This window comes from Triturus cristatus, chromosome 6 (assembly GCF_964204655.1).
Source record: "Triturus cristatus chromosome 6, aTriCri1.1, whole genome shotgun sequence".
NCBI classification, from domain to species: Eukaryota; Metazoa; Chordata; class Amphibia; order Caudata; family Salamandridae; genus Triturus; species Triturus cristatus.
The window spans coordinates 432,314,086-432,335,568 of record NC_140589.1 but is presented as its reverse complement, the minus strand read 5'-3'; the positions used below and the strand labels follow the sequence as shown (position 1 = coordinate 432,335,568).

At 42.7% G+C, this 21,483-nt stretch overlaps 1 protein-coding gene across 1 annotated transcript in view; it reads left to right on the top strand.

Annotated features, from left to right (window-relative positions):
* The first annotated feature begins 7,144 nt into the window (after positions 1-7,144).
* Positions 7,145-21,483, top strand: part of KLHL31 (kelch like family member 31) — a 94,410-nt gene continuing 80,071 nt past the window's right edge. The window contains exon 1 of the mRNA XM_085610851.1: positions 7,145-7,521. The gene's annotated coding sequence lies outside the window, so the exon portion shown is untranslated. The remainder of the gene's footprint in view (positions 7,522-21,483) is intronic.

The following is a 21,483-nucleotide window of genomic DNA, read 5'->3' as shown; positions in this document are numbered from 1 at the left end:
AGACAGAAACAATACTTTACACTATAGTAGTTTTCATCAACAACCTTTAAAACAAAACCTACCATACTCACAATTACTCCGTATCAAAACAAATAGTCTCTAACCCCACGAGACGGATCATTCAAAACAAAGAAATGTTGTTTCGATTTACACAGAGAGGTTATCCAAAGAATGTTCTAAACCAAGCAGAACTATGAAGCCAAAGCACATCGAGAGAAAATCTAATGTCAACCAGACCTAAACAACCCCATAACCGAATGTTGGTAGTTACAAAATTCTCAACCTTGAGCCTGGCCTACAAAAAGATAGTGAAAAAACACTGGACTATTTTAAAGATGGAACCAGACTTCAAAAACGTATTCAGCCAGGAACCCATTTTCGCCTACAAAAGAGGCAAACATTTGGGAAAAATCTTAAAGACCAAAACAGACGACGATCAAACCACCACAGCCAAAGGCATGCTTCCATGCCACAACTGCAATAATTGTCACAATATAATTCCTAGAACAGTGATAACACACCCCAGAAAAGGCACTAATATCAAATTGAGATTCACAGCAACCTGTGATTCTATGAACTTGATGTATCTTTTGAAATGTCCGTGTGGCAAAGCTTACATTGGAAGACAGAAGGAAAAATAAAGACGAGGATTAACGAACACAAAAGCAGCATAAGAACAAAAAATATCAAATCCATCGTAGCTTGTCACTTTATAGAAGAGAGACATAACATCAGTCAACTAAAATTTCTAGTTCTAGAAGTCGTCACTGAAACAGAAGGAAAAAACAATAGCAATTTCTTGCTACAAATTTCTGGATAAAACACCTCTAAACCCTCAGACCTCATGGATTGAATGAGAGAATGGAATGTTTATGTTATTTGTAAATTTAATTTTCTACCGATGAATGTAAACACACATGTACACCCAATGATGTTACGTTACTTTTTATAAACCATGTTTTACACACATTGCACATAATTCACGCATCTCCTGCTGTGGCATTCACACAACACAATACACATTGTTTTTTCTTACAATGTTTTTTTTACCATTCAAACATGGCCGCCGCCGTTTTGAACATACAGAGATAGTCCTACTGCACTTTTTATCACGTAACAACACAACCATAAGTTAACCTTGTAAATATATGGTGATACATTGTATCTCGACGAGACACCAACACACATCTGTTGAGACGACCCAGAGAAAACAGCCAAACGCAGCCAAGAAAGGTATGACTGCACGCATTAGCATGCTTAAATCAGAGGAACCAGTTAACTCACAGGGACGCATTAGAATCACACAGTTAACCGTATACTGTTTACAGCTACAACAGGGAACAACGAACGCGTGAGCATTTGTAACTAAAAGCCATCTGCCAATCCCTGTATTAAACTCCATTACCCGCCACTCGCGAGTAACGTTAACAAACTGAGATCTGTTAATTTCACGGACCAAAGCCTGTTATTTGCCAATCGCGGCTAAATCATGATGTATTACAAAAGTTAAACGCACGTTGCGATATTATTTAACATCACCGCATTCATATTGATATTACGAATGACCACAGATAAAAATATGTCGACATTATAGTCAGGATACTAACATAATACATAGAACAGTCCATACAGGGTAACAGCCAGTTTCATTTATCAAATTATGTTTATCATTATTTAAAGACTTTATCAGTTTCCTGAGCACGTTGAACCATGAGAATGCACCGATTTATTAGCGTTTTTCTTAGATAAATGTTACAGCAACATGATGTATTGAATGATATTTATAGGATGGTTTCCTCATTATATATGTTTAATTTTCAATTTGGATATATCCCTGATGAAGGGCACAATACCCGAAATGCATTGGATTGATTTATGGATTGATTTATGAAAAGCATATTGATTGGGTATATACATACCAAACTATTCATTTGATTCATATCCATGAAAGGATTTAAAGAAAATACAATATAAATATAGCAAACTACTGGAGGACTACTTATTTTCATTACCATATTGAATGTATTACACCGATGCATTGGGTTTTATGATTGTGCCAAGGGGGATTCATCCCAAGGCATTGGGATTGAATTATTACTCTTTTAGAAAGTTGCCATTTTCTTGTCCCAACAATTTGGTGCCTACAGGCTGTATCCTGATTCACGTGACAAGGTGTAGCTGGAAGTTGGTCTTTGTGTATTGCTCCCAGACAAAGAGACAAAGTGGGAATAGGTGTTAGCAGGATGGGCCACCTCTGACTTAATAGGGGGCAGAGCTGTCACCCACCACACTTGCACATCACATAGCCTCTGCCTGAGCACACCATCAAAAGATTTGAAACTATTCTTTTGTGTCCCAAGACATGCTGGGGCCAGGATAGGGAGGCAGGAAATAACAGTCATGTGTGGGAGTGGAACCCTCGAGAACCTTCCCCTACTTCAAAGCTGTCACCAGGTATCAATATTGGACCCTAAGAGACAACTCTTCAGTACAGCTCCGGACCTGTGGATACTACAGACGACACCTATGCTGCTTTGCTGCCATAAGGACTGGTATCCTGCTGCTCTGCTGCCCTACTGCTTGCTGCTCCTGTTCTGAGCTACAGGGACGTAACAAGCCCCAGGGGCATTGCAGCATCTGCCCAGCTGACCTGCTATCTGGACCTGCAACTGGACCTGCCTGACCCCTGCTGGCCATTTTAACTACTTAGGGATATGGTTTAGTTGTACGAAAAGTGGAATAGATAAATCCATAAAAGCAACACAATTCTCGTCCAAATAACAGGGGCTGTCACATGATTTGTAAAAAAAACTGGAGAGTAGAGCCATCTCACCAGCACTGTCTGTGTTTAAGTGGTGCATGAAAGTAACATTTGAGGGAATACTGATGCTAACATTATCCACGACTAAAAATAATAGATTTTTAAAAACATTTCTTTAACATATCCCAGAGAATATCTTAAATGCTTACACAGTATGAACTAGGGTTTAGTATAATTGATTTAATCACACAAGTCTGTGGGGAAATGCGAGTCTTGTAGTTTATAGAACTCTTCTTCAAGATGTTTTATTGACCAAAGTAGCAATGCTTTAAATAGTTGAAAATGATATCCAATCAGTTAACTGTTCAATCTAGAAAATGTTTTGAGTAATCCTGAAGGGATTGAAGCTGATGCAGCCTCTACTTTGAAATCAACATATGTTGCAAGGTCGGAACAAGCAACATCACAGTCTCCCCCGTTAAGCCAGCAAACAGAATACTTACATATTTAAGAATGAACCATGCTGTGAAGAAGTCTTAGAACGCTGTGGAATCCCCATTTATCATCAGACCCTGACTTAATAAAGTTGTCACTCTCAAGTCCACTCTGAAGTAAGATGGTTTTGATTCACCGGGTTATTTAATACATTATGTCAAGTACAAATTAAAGGGTCTTTTTGTAAACTTGGAAGTTTATTTTTTTGCCAATGAGAATCTATTTTGTCCTACAATTAGTTGCATTAATATTTTCATAGTCACTTATGTTTGACATAATTCCGGGCATGACAGATCCACACCCACCATGCATGCACTGACAATGTGTTCGCATTTTTCTAATTATAAACGTTTTTTGGCAGTGTCAGCTATGAGTAAATTCAAGGGCAAAAAGCTACTTCCTTTTAACCTAAAAACCGACCTACGAGTAAAACGTGCAAGAAGCATGACCACGTGACCACTTTGAATTTCAATTTCAATCTATCTCACTATCGATGATCTTTTTTTGTCTTTTTTGTAGTTTAATTAACGAGAAAAATGCACCAATTTGAACATCATATGAATTACTAAGCCGTCCTTTCCTCCACAAAGCCAGAATATATTAGTACCCCATATCTCTACTTCTAAGAGTTTGTGAGGGGTCCCTGTTTGCTTTATCTGTGCAAGCATGGGAACTGCTGCCCACTTGTTCGAGTTCCAAGTTCTGTTTGATAATGATGGTGGTGCTTCGCCAAGTACCCAGATGACGGCTGTGGAACCAGAGTTGGTGTCCGGCTGACATGCAACTTCCCAGAGGTGAGGAGACATCACCTGTAGCTTCACCTGGCATGAAACACTGCCTCCCTGCCCTGAAGCACCTGGAATCTGACCTGCCTGAGAAGAATGGGCAAGAAGAGTGCCCACACTGCAGGGGATGTCCACTATCAGGGTGAGCAGGAGCATCTGACCCTGACCCTGAAGCTCTGTCTGTCCAGAGAAAGCGAACATTGTGCTTCTGGGTCATAGCGTCAGTTTTCATGAATGAAGCAGCTGCACCATTGAACTGTCCTGAAGTGTGCCTGAGTGGACTGTGCAGATGTGGCCCTGCAAGTGGTCTTCTTACTGGCACTGTCCTGAAGCATGATTGAGGGGTCTTGCCACTGTGACCTTGAACACTTGTGCAGCCACGGCCCATGCAGGTCAGAGCGGTGAGGTGGTGGGTCCGGGTGGGGGGGATTTCGACAGATGACCAGTGAAAATTAATTATTTCATATTTAATTTTCACTATGGTCGTCTGTCGAATCCCCACAAACTGGCCCCACTGGTCTTACCTGCATGGGCCTCGGCCGCATTTGTGTGAAAGCAAATGATGCTGCTGCAAGTCGGGAAGTGTGACCAAAGCAGATTTCACTGCTTTGATAACCGAGGGTCTTGTGTTGACCAAGATGCTGTTCCATCAGGCTCTAAAGTGCATCGCTTCCAGGAGAAGTGCCCTGGTGACCATGCGACCTCTGATCCCACCTGACTCACCTTGCAACCTGAAGAGTGCCTGTAAACATCTGGAGACCACCAGCGATGCTGAAGCCTGGAAACTAGTCTCTGGGAAGTGGCCTCTGCAGATGCAGACTCTACTTTCATCGATGGGACCAATGTGTGTGTTGCCAACACAATCATAGCTGGTGCATCTTCCTCTCAGAGGAGGGGACAGAGGTGCTTTCGGCTTCAACAGTGTCTGGCTTGAGAAAAATACATTGTTGAGATTTACATACTGGGACTAAGAACTCCGAACGGGATAGCACTGCACCTATGACCGAAACTGACTGTGCCATATCTTACACCTAGTTAGAGAAAGAGAGGGGCGAGGGGGCTTACATACATTCTCAATACATTGGCCCCACATCAGAAACAATAATACCTGCATATTGTAGTATTTTCTTTTTGACAGTATTTAATTAGGTTCTTTTTATAAGAGACAAGCACTGGGTTAGACAATCCGTTACTGAGTATCATGCACCCCCACACTACTCCCCGCGAAGCCTGGGCCTCCTCGCCATTGCTATCACTGAAAGACAACTTCCGAAGGACTTGCACTTGGCCGAGTTAGCAGAGCCACAGTAGCAAGAACCCTCGGACATCAGATGCAAACGATGCCAGCCCCCCGCGGCCGAGGCCCAGTTAGCCCAGGGCCCTCGTAGCAGACTCTGGACTGATGCTCAGTGTACACTCCTCACCCAATCACCAAACCGAGAGGAATGGCATGTACAGGCTTCCTCTGTGTCCTGTGCTACAGGTGGGGGTGACTAGAACTCACAACACAACCAAGAACACAATGCCTCTTGTCTCAGATCTAACTTTTAACACCGCACGTCAATGTGGTGCATACAACAGCATTCCTTTGTCTATAATAATAAAACACTTTCCTACCACATCCTAATCTAAACCCGATTTGTAATCTCAGCATATGGCCATACCTATGTAGAGAATAAAAACTATTTTTTGATTGGAATGTGGTAAACTGTAAACGCCAGCATGTGTAAAGCGCACAGCTCCGGAGAGGTGTCCCGGCGCTGGGGGCCGTCGGGAAGATTAAGCGAGCTATTGCCCGCAGTCACATGGTGCTGGGCCAACCTGCCGCCGGAGCCGAACCCTGGAGACACAAGTGGTCTGGAGTCAGGCACCATGGCCGCTGCGCCACACCTCTTCCTGGTAGGAAAAGTGCTTTATTATTACAGATAAAGGAGTCCCTCGGAAACGTTTGTTCCGTTTCTTGTTCAAAAACAGCATCCCAACATGTATGCCCGCTAAAAGGTACATTTCCACTCCTAGTCTCCTCCCAGAGGCCCCCCCTGAAACTTGCGGGGTACTCTCCTGTGTGAACTAAAGAAACATTCCAAATACTGGCCTTCCCGCCACACCTCTCACTAAGCGTCAGAGTCCAAAGGTAGGCTTCCTGCCTGCTGTACGGATTACATTGAACAAACACATCACATCTGCCTGGAAACCCCTACACTGACTTCCAGTAAAGAGGTAAAGAGAAGAGTGTCTACACAAACCGTCTGCCACACACACAGAGCAATTCAGCACCCCTCTCCCAAATATTTGAACTGCATTCTCCTAGCACCCTACCAAAAGGCTCCAACCTGCCAACCCGGGCCTACTAACAACCCATCCATTCAGGTACATGGCCAATCCCTGTCTAGCAAAAGCTCTTCTCTATGGAACAACGGAGAATTGAAAATGACTATTTTAAATTCAGAAGATCTCTAAAGACGACCTCCTCTCTCAGGTGTTTGACTCAGAGGCCGCTCCACCTCATCCCCAGTCCTTTACAGACAGATGCCTGGGAATGGACTCCCTCCTCACCAAGGCTCATAAAACTCCCTGCCCTTAAACGTCTGTAGCGTGTCCCTGAGGCCCTATTCATTGGCAGCGTTTGTGATAGTCTGCTCTCATTGTATTTATTTTTTATTCAGTTTTTGTGTTAAGTGCGCTAACCACCATGCAGTGGCTTATCAGCACTGTGGGGTAGAGGGTCCATATGGGAGTGGCAGTGCAACAAGCCCGACAGGTGGTCCAGGCTGTGAAGGAGTATTACCAAGATATGTGACTGCTATCTGGTTAGCCAGGAACAGCAAGAAGGTGCTACCTGAAAGAAAAAAATGGATCCCACAGGCCAAAGCAAAACACTTACATTTATATGTACAGGTCTTAGAATATGTTTTCAAATATTTTTTTCTCGAGTTTCCTTCTCTTTAAATAAAAGGCCCATTTAGACACGAGGGACTTTCCCATTCGTGAAGTGCAGTACACTTGAGCTGCAGAAGGGAAGGTGATATTAGCAGAGTGCAGACTGATATGACAGATGATGCTTGGCACATGGCAGGTAAATACGGGATGTGTTTTGGGAGCTGCCGTGCTCCGGGGTTAGCTAGAAACACGGACTCCGGGCAGGACGAGCACCTGACCTGCCTTCTATTCTTACCCTGTTGACATGCTCCAGTGTCAGGTCCTGCGTCAGGACGATCGCCCTCCCCGGGGGAGGAACGCCAGGAAGGGGCCACAGTGAGTAGGCGGTCATTGGCTGGGAACCGTTATTCCCTGAGCTAGTCAAAGGAGTGTTGTGATTGGAGCTCAGGGGCGCTGCTGAGGCCACCGGGTTTCCTTGCCTCTCATTCTCTCCCCGCTCTCTTGCGAGGGGGGCCTGGACCGGAGAACAGCTCATTCATCCCCTCAGCAGAACAGCCGCCACTCTCCTTCCTTTACTGCCGGGGTACCCCTGCGAGAGAGGTAAGCTTTGCCTCGCTGTCCTTTTATGACAACTAGGATGAGATTGTGCATGAACTGTGACCCTGCAGGGGCTGGCTCTTTCTTTTTTCCTCTGCATCTTTAGCGTGTCGCTGTCACATCTGCTCCAGGTTATGTAAAGTTCTGGTTACACCGTTTCTGCCACAGGTGCCGCCCTCGTATGTTATGAACATTAATTCGCAGGTGATAAACAGGACTTGGTTTGTTTTATCCATAATGTGTCCCCGTTTTTAAAAGCAGTTATCCGCACCCCCAAAGGAAGGTTTGCCTTTGTACTGTTTATTAAATCGCATTGCCAATAATCCATAATACTTTCTTCTGAAAATGCTATTCGTTTTCGCTCCACCCACAAGTAAGAAACAATAGTCCGGGATATCTGGCATAAGAGTCGCCGTTTTCAAATTGAGAGTTTCTCAAAGGTTCATAAAGAATTTCCTGTCCAGTCGTTCTCTTTGGTTTGTGTTAGAAGTGTCCAGACTGGCATTAGAAACATCGAATGCAAAGATCGACACATCCCAGCTGTGGCTATCTTTGGAAGCCCTGCCTAAGCGCTCGGGGTGCTATCTTTAGAGCTGCCGCAGATAAGTTTCAACAGATGCAGCCTCAGGAATGCAGAGCAGGGGCGATAGGAAAGGGGGGCGAGAGAGAGAGAGGAGACGGGTCTGTGCAGATGGGGCGGGGGAACAGAACAGCTGACCGTCCGGTTAGGCAATGGCACACTTTGGGTTCTGTGTATGAAAGTGACACCGACAGTCTGTACACATGGAGCTGGGCCTTCCTCTGAGTACGATGAGATCTGCACGGAAAGGGTGGGGGCGGATGCAATTCACCTGCTCACTCTATATTTAAAGCATGGAGGCATTTTTGGGAGTGCGCTTTTTATTATAGCAACGGGCGAACTTCGCTGCTATGGTAAAATAGTAATTTAACTTTTAGTTTATCAGGGGCACTTTATTAAAGTCATGTTTTCACTTGGCAGAGTTTTAAACTGGTTGCTGGTGTACTCTTACAGGTAACCTTCAGCAGGAGGAAGTCTACGGTGCTCAGATAATGTGCCAGTGCTTGGGAGAGAAAATGCGGAATCTAGATAGTACCTTTCCCTTAACATAAATTGGGTATAGGTAGGTAGTAAGGGAAAACATCACTGTGTCCCATAATTGGCAGCGTCAGTTTCATCAGGAACTTGTGCTTTCTTTCACTGATTAGGTTTACTGCCCCCAAAGTGCTGTCCTGTGATCCTTCCACATGCACTCTAGATCATTGCCATATGTCTGCGGCATAGGCCATGCATCACAGGTGGTTGAGGTCACCACATACTGACAGCATTTAAAAACCATTGTAATTGTACTCATGTGTATTATGTTTTTTATGTAGCACCCACATTGCCTGTTGATAGCATCCAAGGCACTGGCGAGTCAGTATTTTGAATCGCATTTGGTAGTTATGGTTGTTATAGAACACTCACATTAACTCTAGGCAGTATTCATGGCACTCACAAATCTGTTTGGTATAGGAGCTGAAAGGGTTGTGCAAAGTAGTCTACAGCCGATTGGCATGGGTTGATACATATGAACATTTAGGATAATGAAGTTTTCGTTAGAACCAAACTGTTGGAGAAGTTGTTTTGTCAATAATTTAGGGATTTTTTTAAAGTCTGAGACCAAGTTACAAAGGAAGAAGTCCATTTTTGATGGATCTTTCTAGCGAGCTGTCATTGGAGAAAACCTCTTTTAGGTATTGAGCGTAGGGATCTGCTCGAGTGATACTTAATTACCAGATTAATTTGGTAGAATGGGGCATGACCATTCATAACTCAATGTATACAATACAGTATTTTATTTATGTTTATTGAGAAAAGGAAAATTGACAAATAGACACATGGCACCAGTTAGATCCTTCAGGAATGCATTGAGATATACAGAAGAAAAATAATTCTCCTTTAATATGATTACAATTGTTTCCTACATTTTTTTTTTATAAAACCTGCTATTCCCAACCTCCACTCTTTCTAACAAATAAAAACAAAAAGGAAGTAGGCTGACCTTGAGTTTATTCATTTCAAGGAACAATGGAACTTTGGAGGAAAAATATTGTGTTTACGCAAGAACCGGAACCTAAAATAAACTCTTGAATTCGTCCTTCAACATTCTTTGATCATGTCTAAACTAACTTTGTTTTAGATCTAAACTATTATGTCTGTTGATAAGCCCTTAATTCTCTTTATAGCAAACCCTTCCTAGTTAGTGGCATAATTTCTTTCTCGAGAGTCCAAAGAATGCCAAGCTGCATAACCATAGATAAACGCATGCGGTGACTTTATAAAACACTTAACATTTAGCTGGAAGATTTGCACGCCAATGGCTCCTTTTTCACTGCTTGCTGCTCAGGTCTCCTGCATTATGACCTCCTGCTCTGTGACCCACTTCCAGGATCCAGTGACTGGCGGATCTAGCCCACTTTTTCAGCTTCTCTATTTTTACTTTAAGGCCCACTGTCGATGACACAACCCAGTTCTGAAATCCAGAGAATGGCAACCTCATTCACTGTCATGTCCACACTTACAGCTTTTATTGATTTTTCCTTTGAAATTTCAGCTGAGGTGACCTTATTCTCGATGTCTTGAGAGCTGTTCTGGAGATGATTTAGATCCTCTAACAAATTAGAGAGCACCTGTCCAGATCCATCTTCGTTTGGTATCTTCATGACAAACGTCTCCTGACTGCAGCGATATTCTGCCCCTCTGACATGTCTTGATTCTTTCCTCATCCTAGGCATGTCTTTCACCTAGGAGTTTGGCTCATTTAAGCATATGCTGGGCCCATCCAGATTAATTGCAGAGCACTAGATGCTTTCACATCTCTAGTTCCCCTCCTGTGTTCCTCTTGAGGAGATGTCCACCATCTTATATTCTCAGTACCACATGTCAATACACCTTCTAGAACACCACTGCTTATAAGTGGTTTAACTCTTCCATATTTTCTTATGTGTTTTTGCTGCTCATGATTCCCTGTTTTTGTTTTCCCTGCCCACTGCTCGCGTTCACCTTCATCCACTACGGCCACTGTGCTATGGCTGTGTCCTGGAACACTATCTTGATTATCTGTAGTCGCACTGATTGCATAAAATGGTTACTGTCATTTTGAAGGCCAGGGACTACTCTTTCACTTCCCAATTCAGTGTACTGCAACTTCTAGTTTCAGCCTTCTCACACCATCCCACCACTCTTTGCCTGGAGGGTTATATTGGCCACCAAAAGAGAACCAGTGCTAGTGCTCCAAAAAAATTACAACCATCTCACACTCTGACTGGCCTTCTTCTAGGTTGGTGCTGTAAATTAAAGTCTCTGCTTTATTGGCTACCAATTTAGAGACTGTCAAGAAATGATGATGTAGTCTCCCCACTTCATTCTGTGACCGAGGTCGCCACACAGGTTTATTCTTGTTCAAGCTATTCCTTTTTGGGTTGGAATCTCCCATATAATTTGTTAACTGAGTCAGTCCTGGAAATGGCACTGCAAGGACTACAGCAGTCTGGTTGGGAACCTTCATTAACAACTAGATCCTTGGAGGTAATGGAAGTGGAACAATACGTTTTGATATATTGTTAATACATAGAAGTAAGGCTCTCCATTTAATGTCATCTTAACATTACAGATTTCCCATGATGGCTTTCGATGGCTCTCAATGGATAGGGATCAGTCACATAGAAGAGTGGTGGATCACGGGAACCTAGCAGCAAGACCTCTGTTCTGGATTCCTTCTGACATATTCATTAGTTGTGTATCCAGTGTGATACATAATGTTGGTTCCTAAGCTTCCCGAACATATTAATCTGGAAACTGTATCCTAATGAGAGCCACTGCTGTGTGTAAGAAATCTGGTTAATGGTTGAGGGGAGTGGAAATCCCACTTAGGCAACAACTGCAATCCATATGAGAGTGAGCAGCACAAGTCACTTAATTAACATGTGCTTAAGCTTTTGGGAGATTGGCACAAAAGCAGACAGGCTTAATTTAGAGTCAATGTGCATAGCACTTATACAGCAGACAAACAGTAATACATTGAAAACAACACCAGAAAAATCCCAAATTAGTTTATAATAATAGAGTAAATTTGATAATAAAATTATATTAGAAAGACACAAATCTAATGAGTAGAAACAGAGATATTACATTTTTAAATTTCTAAATGAAACAAATTAAAGAATGTCAGGAAAACACCTCCTGACTGCAGCGATATTCTGCCCCTCTGGTACGTTTTAATTCTTTCTTCATTCTAGTCATGTCTTTCACCTAGGAGTTTGGCTCATCTGGGCATATGCTAGGCCCACCCAGATTCCTTGCAGAGCACTAGATGCCTCTGCATCTCTAGCTCCCCTCCTGTGTTACTCTTGAGGAGATGTCCACCATCTTCTCCTCTCTGTGCCACATGCCACTGCTTATAAGTGGTTTTACTCTTCCTTATTTTCTAATGTGTTGTTGCTGCCCATGATGGCTGTATCCTGGAACACTATCTTGATTATCTGTAGTGACACTTCTTGAATAAAATGGTTACTGTCATTTTGAAGGCCAAGGCCTCCTCTTTGACTTCCAAATTCAGTGTACTGGAGGGCTGTAACATCCAATTCCAGCCTTCTCACACCATCCAGCCACTCTGTGCCTGGAGGGTTATACTGGTCCCCAAAAGAGAACCAGTGACAGGTCTCCGAAAAATTAAAACAACCTCAGACCCTGACTGGCTTTCTCCTAGGTTGGTGTACTAAATAAAAGCCACTGCTTAATTGGCTACACATTTAGAGACTGTCAGGAAATCATAATGTAGTCTCCACACTTCATTTTGAGAAAGAAGTTGCGACACAGGATTAATCTTGTTTACGCTATTCCTTTTTGGGTGAGAGTCTCCTATATGATTTGTTAACTGAGTCAGTCCTAGAAATGGCACTGCAAGGACTACAGCAGTCTGGTGGGGAAGCTTCAGTAACAACTAGATCCTTTGGAGGCGATGGAAGTGGAAACATTGATATATTGTTAATCCATAGAATGAAGTAAGACTCTCCATTTAATGTCGTCCTTACATTACAGATTTCCTATGATGGCTTTTGATGTCCCACCACAGAAAAGGATCAGTCAAATAGAAGATTGGTTGATCACAGGAACCTAGTAGCAAGACCTCTGTTCTGGATGCCTTCAGACATATCCATTGGTTGTGTATCCAGTGTGAGACTTAATGTTGGTTCCTAGGCTTCCCATAGATGTTAATCTGGAAACTGCATCCTAATGTTAGCCAATGCTGTGCGTAAGAAATTGGGTTCATGGTTCAGGGGAGTGGAAGCAACAACCACAAACCATGTGAGGGTGAACCTCAAAAGTCACTAAATTAACATGTTCTTAATCCTCTGGTAGATTGGCACAAAAGAAGATAGGCTTAATTTAGAGGTAAGGGGTACAGTACTTATGCAGCAGGCAAACAGTGATAAATCGAAAACACAGCACATGAAAAATCCCAAATCAGTTTTGATAATAGAGTAAAATGTGATAAATAAAATGATACTAGTATGATCAAAATATGAGAAGAACAAGAGATATTCAATTTTAAAGTTCTAATAAAAAAAAAAATAAAGAATGTAAGATATTCACTCTCTCATTATTGTACTCCGGAGATCATTCAAGTGGCTACCCCTACACATGAGAACAGGGCCGGACTGGCCATAGCGGGCACTGGGTGTTTCCCCGGTAGGCTGCTAGGGTGGGGGCCGGGTTTGGGCCCCTGGGGTGCCGTTTTTGTTACCGGGGGTCGGCAATATCGGCCCCCTGTAACAAAATTGGCCGAAACCGGCCCTCGCAAACTGCTCGGCTGCACTCCCCCTCGCCCCGGGGGAGTGGGGGCAGCTGAGCAGTTTGCCAGGGCCGGTTTCTGTTCCCAGTCCGGCCCTGCATGAGAATCACCGTGACACAGGCCTCATCATCAGCTGACTGAACTTCGGCAACGCCGACTACGTAGGAATCGCTGTGCACCTCCTACTGAGACTTCTAACCATACAGAACGCCACAGACAGACTCATCCTCGGCCTTCCCCAAGGAACCCACATCACACTCCACCTCATGCAGCTCCACTGGCTCCCCATACAGAAGAGATGTCAATTCATGCTGCTGACCCATGCACACAAGGCTTTCCTGAACCAAGGACCCACATACATTACCCGCCGCCTGAACTTCCACCAACCACGAGGAGACTAAATTCCCTCTCCCTTTGACTTGCCCATACTCCCGCATCTACCGAAGCAGAAGTGGAGGACGCTCTTTCTCCCACAAAACAGCAAAGACCTGGAACAGCCTCCCCACGCACCTCCAGATCATCACCTCACTTCTGGAATGCCGAATGACCCTCAAGACCTGGCTGTTCGCATTAGCCTCTGGGACTTGCAAGCACCTGGATACCCTATCGGGTGATTAGCCACACTTTATAAATCCTGATTGATTGATCATTGCTCCAGGAGTTGGAGAAACTTTGCCTAACCCGAAAAAACCTGAGGGAGCATTGCCCTATCGTCACACTCCAAGGGATTGGCGCCCCTAGAAGTACTGTGGTGTTCCCGCCGCTGAATGAGCTTTGAAGTACAATAATATGAGAGTGAATATCTTATATTCTTAAATTTGTTTAATTTCACATGCGTTTTGAATTTAGGGATTTCTGACATTATTAGGTCCTTGACTATATCATATAGGACAGTAGGATAACCTAAAAACAACTTCTGATGTTGAGTTATCACTGAGTGAACCATAGACTTTAGGTCCTGATGAAGACCACTGACCTTTGGGGACACATTTGACGACGACGGAAACATGTTGACAATTAACACAGGATGGTAGGGTAATTAATATCCCCTGGCATCATCCTTTTCTGTTTAAAAAAAAAAAATTCTGTTTATTGATAACAGGGCATAGTAAGAGGCAGTTACAAGGTGGTAAATTAATGATATTTTCTTAACACATTCCCAATTGCCATAGACATATCAGCAAGCCATCCTTTTCTGTTTTTAATCCTATCAGGACATCCAGTCATAAAATAAGATTAGGATAATTCTACATACTTTTAAAAGTTCACATTTTTTATCTCTGGTTGATGTTGAGTGACAAATCTAAGAATATAAAATAAAAAAAACATTGCCTACACTTACTGTAGATGAGCCCACCTTGGACTCATTTGGGTCCACAATGTGGGAATCCTGATGATGAAGCATGCCACATTTTGATGTGGGTGAGGGCCTTGTATTCCCCAGAGATAACTCTGCATAAGGAAAAGGAAAACATAATTCTAAGCAGCTGGATCCTTTTGATGTGTGATAGGTTATTGGGCCTGGAGGATGGTTCTTATAAATGACATCTCACTCCTCCATTATGTAAAAGATTGAATCATTTCAATGCCATGCGTTTTCCTCCAAATATCTAAATACGCGTCCAGATAGTGTTGGGGAATGGTGTGATTGCCATTGTTATGTGTTAATGAGAGGTCTTGGAGGATATGTGCCCAGTGCAGGCACTGTGTCCTGAAGGAAATACATATTCTATCATATTAATGAAGGTAGTTTTAGCCCCTTACTGCGATCAGAAACCAGAATGGAAGGAGCGGAGGCACTGCCTGAAAAACATGGAAGTGGAAAGAGGGACAGTTTGAGAAAAAGCGGGTTTGCAGGTTTCAGTGGTTAGCTGGACTCTATGAGCTAGAATATATGGAAGTAATAGCATGGTAACCAATTAGCTAAAAGCCATCAGCACATAGGACTGCTGGGAAAAATATAAAAGCAGACACAGTATTTTGAAAAGACTACAGGAAGAATAAAATAATTTGTTGTGTGACTGTATATATTACACTTTAGTGCTAATTTACAAGGATTTAAAAAAAAACCATGCTAAAACCTTCCAGCATTCATAAAATAAAAAGACTTGCAGATTTGGGCTTGAGGGTGCTATGGTATACCCCTTCAAGTGATTTCCTTCTGGTAAAAGGCAGTGCAATCAATGTACAGTCAGTCATTTATGTTGAACTAAAAATTCAGTTCACTGCAAGATTGACAAAATCAATGAGTGTTTCTTTTTAATTTTATATTTTTAATTTCTAAGAGAATATGCATAAAGCTCAAACTAATATAATCAGGACATGAAAAAACAAAAAAACCATTCAATAAACAAAGAAAAAGTAAAATATGAAAAAGGTATATTGTAGCACAATCAAACCAAGTTCGAGTTGGCGCTGCCATGACATTTTTAGGTAATTCAGCTCGAGAGATATCTCCATCAGACATGAGGTCGTTCTCAATACTTTGTTGAATATAAATATATATTTTGTTGATAATCGAATTGGATTTTGTGGTGAGCTGCAAAAAGCAACATGTCTTGCTTCCTGACGCCTTTTCTGATGTAAGAATTAATGCAATGTCCTAACTAGTGTCATTATATTTAGTAAGACCATGGCACAGTGGAAAGCCTGCTGTATTCATGGGACTTGTGAGATTGGTTAACTGGAGAAAGGATAGCACAATATTCACTCCCTGATATTAGTCCCGTCAAATATTCTGCACCCCGTATACTTATAAGAGTTAGCAGTGGGCCCTAAAACCTTGAAGGGACACAACGACTTGATTGTAAGCAAGGAGGTACGCGCAATGCTCATTAAACATTGACTAGTAAACAGTACGGATGGGACTGGCCAGTATGAAAAATGTCAAATGCTCATGCTTATAATATCTTTTTCTTGAGATGAAAACCTTGCCTAATTACATGGCAAGCATGCACTTACCATGTTGTATATGTTGTATGATTGTAATTCCGAGCTTTTTTATTTAAATATTTTGAAACTGCAAGTAATTTACTCTAAGATTTTATAATTCAGTTGAGTAGTCAAGCATCCGGTTATTCTTTCTGAAGCAGGGCCACACATACACACACACAAATAATAATAACATATATATATATATATATATATATATATATATATATATATATATATATATATATATATATATATATATCCAAAACGCCCCAGCGGAGAGAAGCCACAACACTCAGATAAGTCCAAACTTGATTTATTTGGCAGTTTGCAGACCGGATTCAACAGGACATGCACAGCGCAGTTTCAGCCATACGCGTTTCAGGATTCATATTCCCTTCCTCAGTGGCTTGTGATGCGAGTGAAAAGAACAGATTGCCTGCACTCTCTTTAAACCGGGAACCTGCCTCAGTGGGCGTGGCCAGTCACCTGGCCTTCTGGGTCCTGTAGTGCACGGCATATTGACTACAGTGAGTCCGTTCCTTCAGTGCAAGTAAAAAACAATGTCTGTTCCCAAGTGGGTCTGGGCATGTGTCTGCCAAATTACCAGTCTCTGCTTTGTGCTGCCAAACGGAACGGTGTGCATGTCCTGTTGAATCCGGTCTGCAAACTGCCAAATAAATCAAGTTTGGACTTATCTGAGTGTTGTGGCTTCTCTCCGCTGGGGCGTTTTGGATGAATTTTAATAGCGGTTGTTGCCCAGCCGCTTAGGAGAGGGGCCCGCCGCATATGAAGCGGATCCTGCGCTAGCATCTATCCATGCTGGCGCTCTGGAAGGAAACACCGTTCCGTTTGGCAGCACAAAGCAGAGACTGGTAATTTGGCAGACACATGCCCAGACCCACTTGGGAACAGACATTGTTTTTTACTTGCACTGAAGGAACGGACTCACTGTAGTCAATATGCCGTGCACTACAGGACCCAGAAGGCCAGGTGACTGGCCACGCCCACTGAGGCAGGTTCCCGGTTTAAAGAGAGTGCAGGCAATCTGTTCTTTTCACTCGCATCACAAGCCACTGAGGAAGGGAATATGAATCCTGAAACGCGTATGGCTGAAACTGCGCTGTGCATGTCCTGTTGAATCCGGTCTGCAAACTGCCAAATAAATCAAGTTTGGACTTATCTGAGTGTTGTGGCTTCTCTCCGCTGGGGCGTTTTGGATGAATATATATATAAATATATATATATATATATATATATATATATATATATATATATATATATATTAACTGGCGGTCGCCAGTAGATAGTTATAGTTACAACCTAGTTTCCATAGGAAATCTCAAAATTCTATTTAGAATAACTTTGGCGCCGGTTGACGAATCCTCGCGAAATTTTCAAAACAAATGGGGCGCTCCGTTCAGCTCCTACCCTGAAAGTCTCGGGGTGATTCGTCAAGCGGGGGCCGAGAAAAAGGGGGGGTCCCAAAACACGTTTTCCCCATGCATTTTTCCATAGGACCTTTAGTCGCAGCTACAGCCCGAACGGCTGAACAGAATTACGTGAAATTTGGCAGAGAGGTAGCCATAAGGTCAAGGAAGTGCCTTTTGCAGGTCTGGTGTAAATCTGTTCAGTATTTCCTGTGAAAATAGCATTTAAAAGCATATCAATATCTATACGCGCGCACCGTGCGCGCACTGTGCGCGCACCCTGCCGTGCGCGAGCGCAATTCTGATTGGTTGTTAGATGTCGGTAAACATTCGAATCGGTCAAAACCAGGAAGTGTCGGCCGCCATTTTGTCTCTCGTAGTCTGAGCGGGTGAAAAACAAAGGTTGAGAACGTGAAAAGGGGGCAGAGTGGACAGTTCCTGACCCCCTAGCCTTGGTCAGGGGGTCACAGAAGGACCCCCAAGGGAGAAAAAAATTTATTTATTTTTTTTAAATCGCGAGGTGCGCGCACCGCGCGTGCACGGCACGCACTGCGACCCGTGGGTGCTCGGTGCGCGAAGCGCACCGAGCGTGCACGGTGAAAAACCTGAAATTTTTTTTTAATAAATACATAACTTAGCATTTAAAAAACCGTACAAATTCACAGGAAAAACCATAGGTTTCACACACGTTATAGTTACGAATTAGCATTTAAAAAACCTTGCAAATTCACTTAAAAAACCATAGGTTTCACACATGTTATAGTTAGCTGGACATTTCACTCGTAAAAAACCAATGAAATTCCCCCGTTATAGTTAGTGCAGGCAACTTTAACTCACGCGACCGCAATCCTCTGCTGATCCTCTCACTGATGACATATGTGTCGTTATGAAAAATAAATATTTGTAATATATGTATAGCTAAAGATTAATGGAAGAAGACATGGGTAAATAAGTGTCTAAATACAGTGATGTAATATCTGACGTCATCAGCAGAGGATTGCGGTCGCGTGAGTTATAGTTGCCTGCACTAACTATAACGGGGGAATTTCATTGGTTTTTTACAAGTGAAATGTCAAGCTAACTATAACATGTGTGAAACCTATGGTTTTTTAAGTGAATATATATATATATATATATATATAAGTCATTTTTCATTGCTGCTCAAATGTAAACACTTGCATCCTGGTTGTGACACACACACACCCACCCCCACACACAAATAATAATAATAATAATAACAAAGATATATATTGTGAAAAATAAGGTTTTAAATTGTGTTTTTGAAAATTCCATAGAAAGTAGGCATTTTCTTCTTTAACCATTCTGTGTGCCTCTGCCTGTTTGTGTATTGACTGTCTGGTTTTGAAGTGACAGGGGCTGGGGAGGTGCATTCTCTGAGACAGCCACCGGGGGGGGGGGTGGTTTGATGTGTGTCCTGCCTTTCCTGAATGAGTCAGGGCTGGACTAAATAGACCTGGGCTGCATTCAGAGTAGGGGGAGGAGTTCTCACTAGCACCTGAATAGGCCCGGTCTACATTTAGAGTGGTGGGAGGAGATTTCCCTTGCACCTGAATAGGGCCTGTCTGCCTTACACAATGCAGTTTCCACCTCCTGCCAACTAATTTTGCCAATAAGGAATAAAATATACTTAAATGTAATGTGTGGTTTAATAAACATCTGTTTAAGTTAACTGTGTATGCCATTTGAAATGTTATCATTGATGTAATAAATTATGTCATTTAACATGTTTTGAGTGACGTAATGTACGAGGTCATAAGCCGTGCTTGGTAGGGATGCACGTTCTAGTTGCCTCAGTAAACTGTAGCTGGTGAATTTCAGTGGTTATTTGGTTTTTGAAAAGTAATTTTTTATATTTTTACAGCACCTAAGCAAAACATCAATGTATCTTTTTTCCCCCGGTGAATATATGTGTGTATGTCTGTATGTGAGTGTATCAATCTATTATCTATTACCCATATATCTATATATATATTCACTCAAAAAAATAATGGTTACAGGGACATTATAGTTAGGGTCAGATTGTACAAAACCAGTGAAATCCTGCAGTTATAGTTACCCGAGCTAACTAAAAATTATGCACCTGTAATGCACTTGTTATGACCTCACATATTAAATCACTCATGACATGGTCAGTGACATCACTGATGACATCTCAAATGACATCACTGATGACATTACTGATGAAACCATCCAGTGAGTGTAAGTATTTTGTAAGAGTTTATGACTGTTGAACGTTTATCTTAATGTACTATAAAACTTAAAGTAGTATACCAGGTGTACTACTAATGAGTGATACTACTTTTAATATATATCATGTGAGTGGCTGTGTGACTGTATGCATCCTTGTGTGTATGAGTGTGTGAGTGGCTGTATAAGTGGTTCTGTAAGTAGCTGTGTGGGTGAGTGAGATGTTGTGTGAGGGGAAGTATTGATGAGTGAATAGGTGTGCCAGTGGATGTATGGGTGGGTGAGTGATGGTGTAAGTGACTATCAGTGTGTAAGTGGGTGTGTAGTGACTGTATGGGTGAGTGAGTGGATGTCTGAATGGCTGTATGAGTGACTGGGTGTGTGAGTGGCTTTATGGGTAAGTGAGTGGCTGTTTGAGTAGGTGTTTTGTTTATTTACTTTGTGTGTGAATGACTGTATTGGACAATGAGTGTCTGTGTGAATGGCTGTATGGGTGAGTACAGGAATATGTGAGTGCTTGTATGGGTATGTAAGTGGTTGTGTGAGTGAGTGTATGAGTGCTTCTATGGGTGAGTGAGTGAGTGGCTGTGTTGAGAGAGGCTGATTAGGTGGGTGGGTGAGTGGGTGTGTGACTCTGTAGGTAAATACGTGGGTGTGTGAGCTATGTGGCTGTCTATATGTGTGAGTAACTGGTTGTATGAGCGAGTGAATGGTTGTGTGAGTGGTTGTATGAGTGGGTGTGTGAGTGGCTCTATGGAGGAGTGAGTTGGTGTGTGAGTACTGGTATAGGTCTGCGAATGGGTATGTCAGTTGTATAGGCGTGTGAGTGGGCATACAATAGGTTGTATGGGGTGTGAGTAGGTGTGTGAGTGGTTCTGTGGATGATATCATCAGTGATGTCATTTGCGATGTCATCAGTGATGTCATTAGTGCTGTCACTGACCATGTCATGAGTGATGTATTATGTGATGTCATGAGCAGTACATTGCAGGGGCGTAAGTTTTAGTTAGATCAGATAACTATAAATGCTGAATTTCACTGGTTTTGTACAAGTGAAATCTGACACTAATTATAACATTGCTGTAACCTTTGTTTTTTCAGTGAATTTCAAAGGTTTCTTTAATTCTATTTCCTAACTGTAACGTCCCGGTAACCTTTGTTCTTTTCAGTGAATTTCTAAGGTTTTTTAAATGCTAATTCCTAACCATAACTTAACTTGCTTGCTCAAACGGAGCACACTGCAATGGGATGGTGGGAGCAGTACCCGCCATCTCATAGCAAACTGCAGTGTCCCTGTGGTGGGTACCACAGGACTTTGCTGGACCCGGCCTTGGGAGGTGGCAGTCCCCAGGGCCATGTAGAGCTCTAGGAGGGGTGGTCCCAGGGTGGCTTGGGGTGCAGGAGGCCTCCACGCCTCATTATTTATGTGTTTTAGCCCAGTGAAATTGCAGTCCTCGGGCTACGGGGAGGCCCTATGGCCTCCCCCACTTTCTTTTCATATGCATGTGCCCTGGGAGGTGGCAGTCCCCAGGACAGGGGGG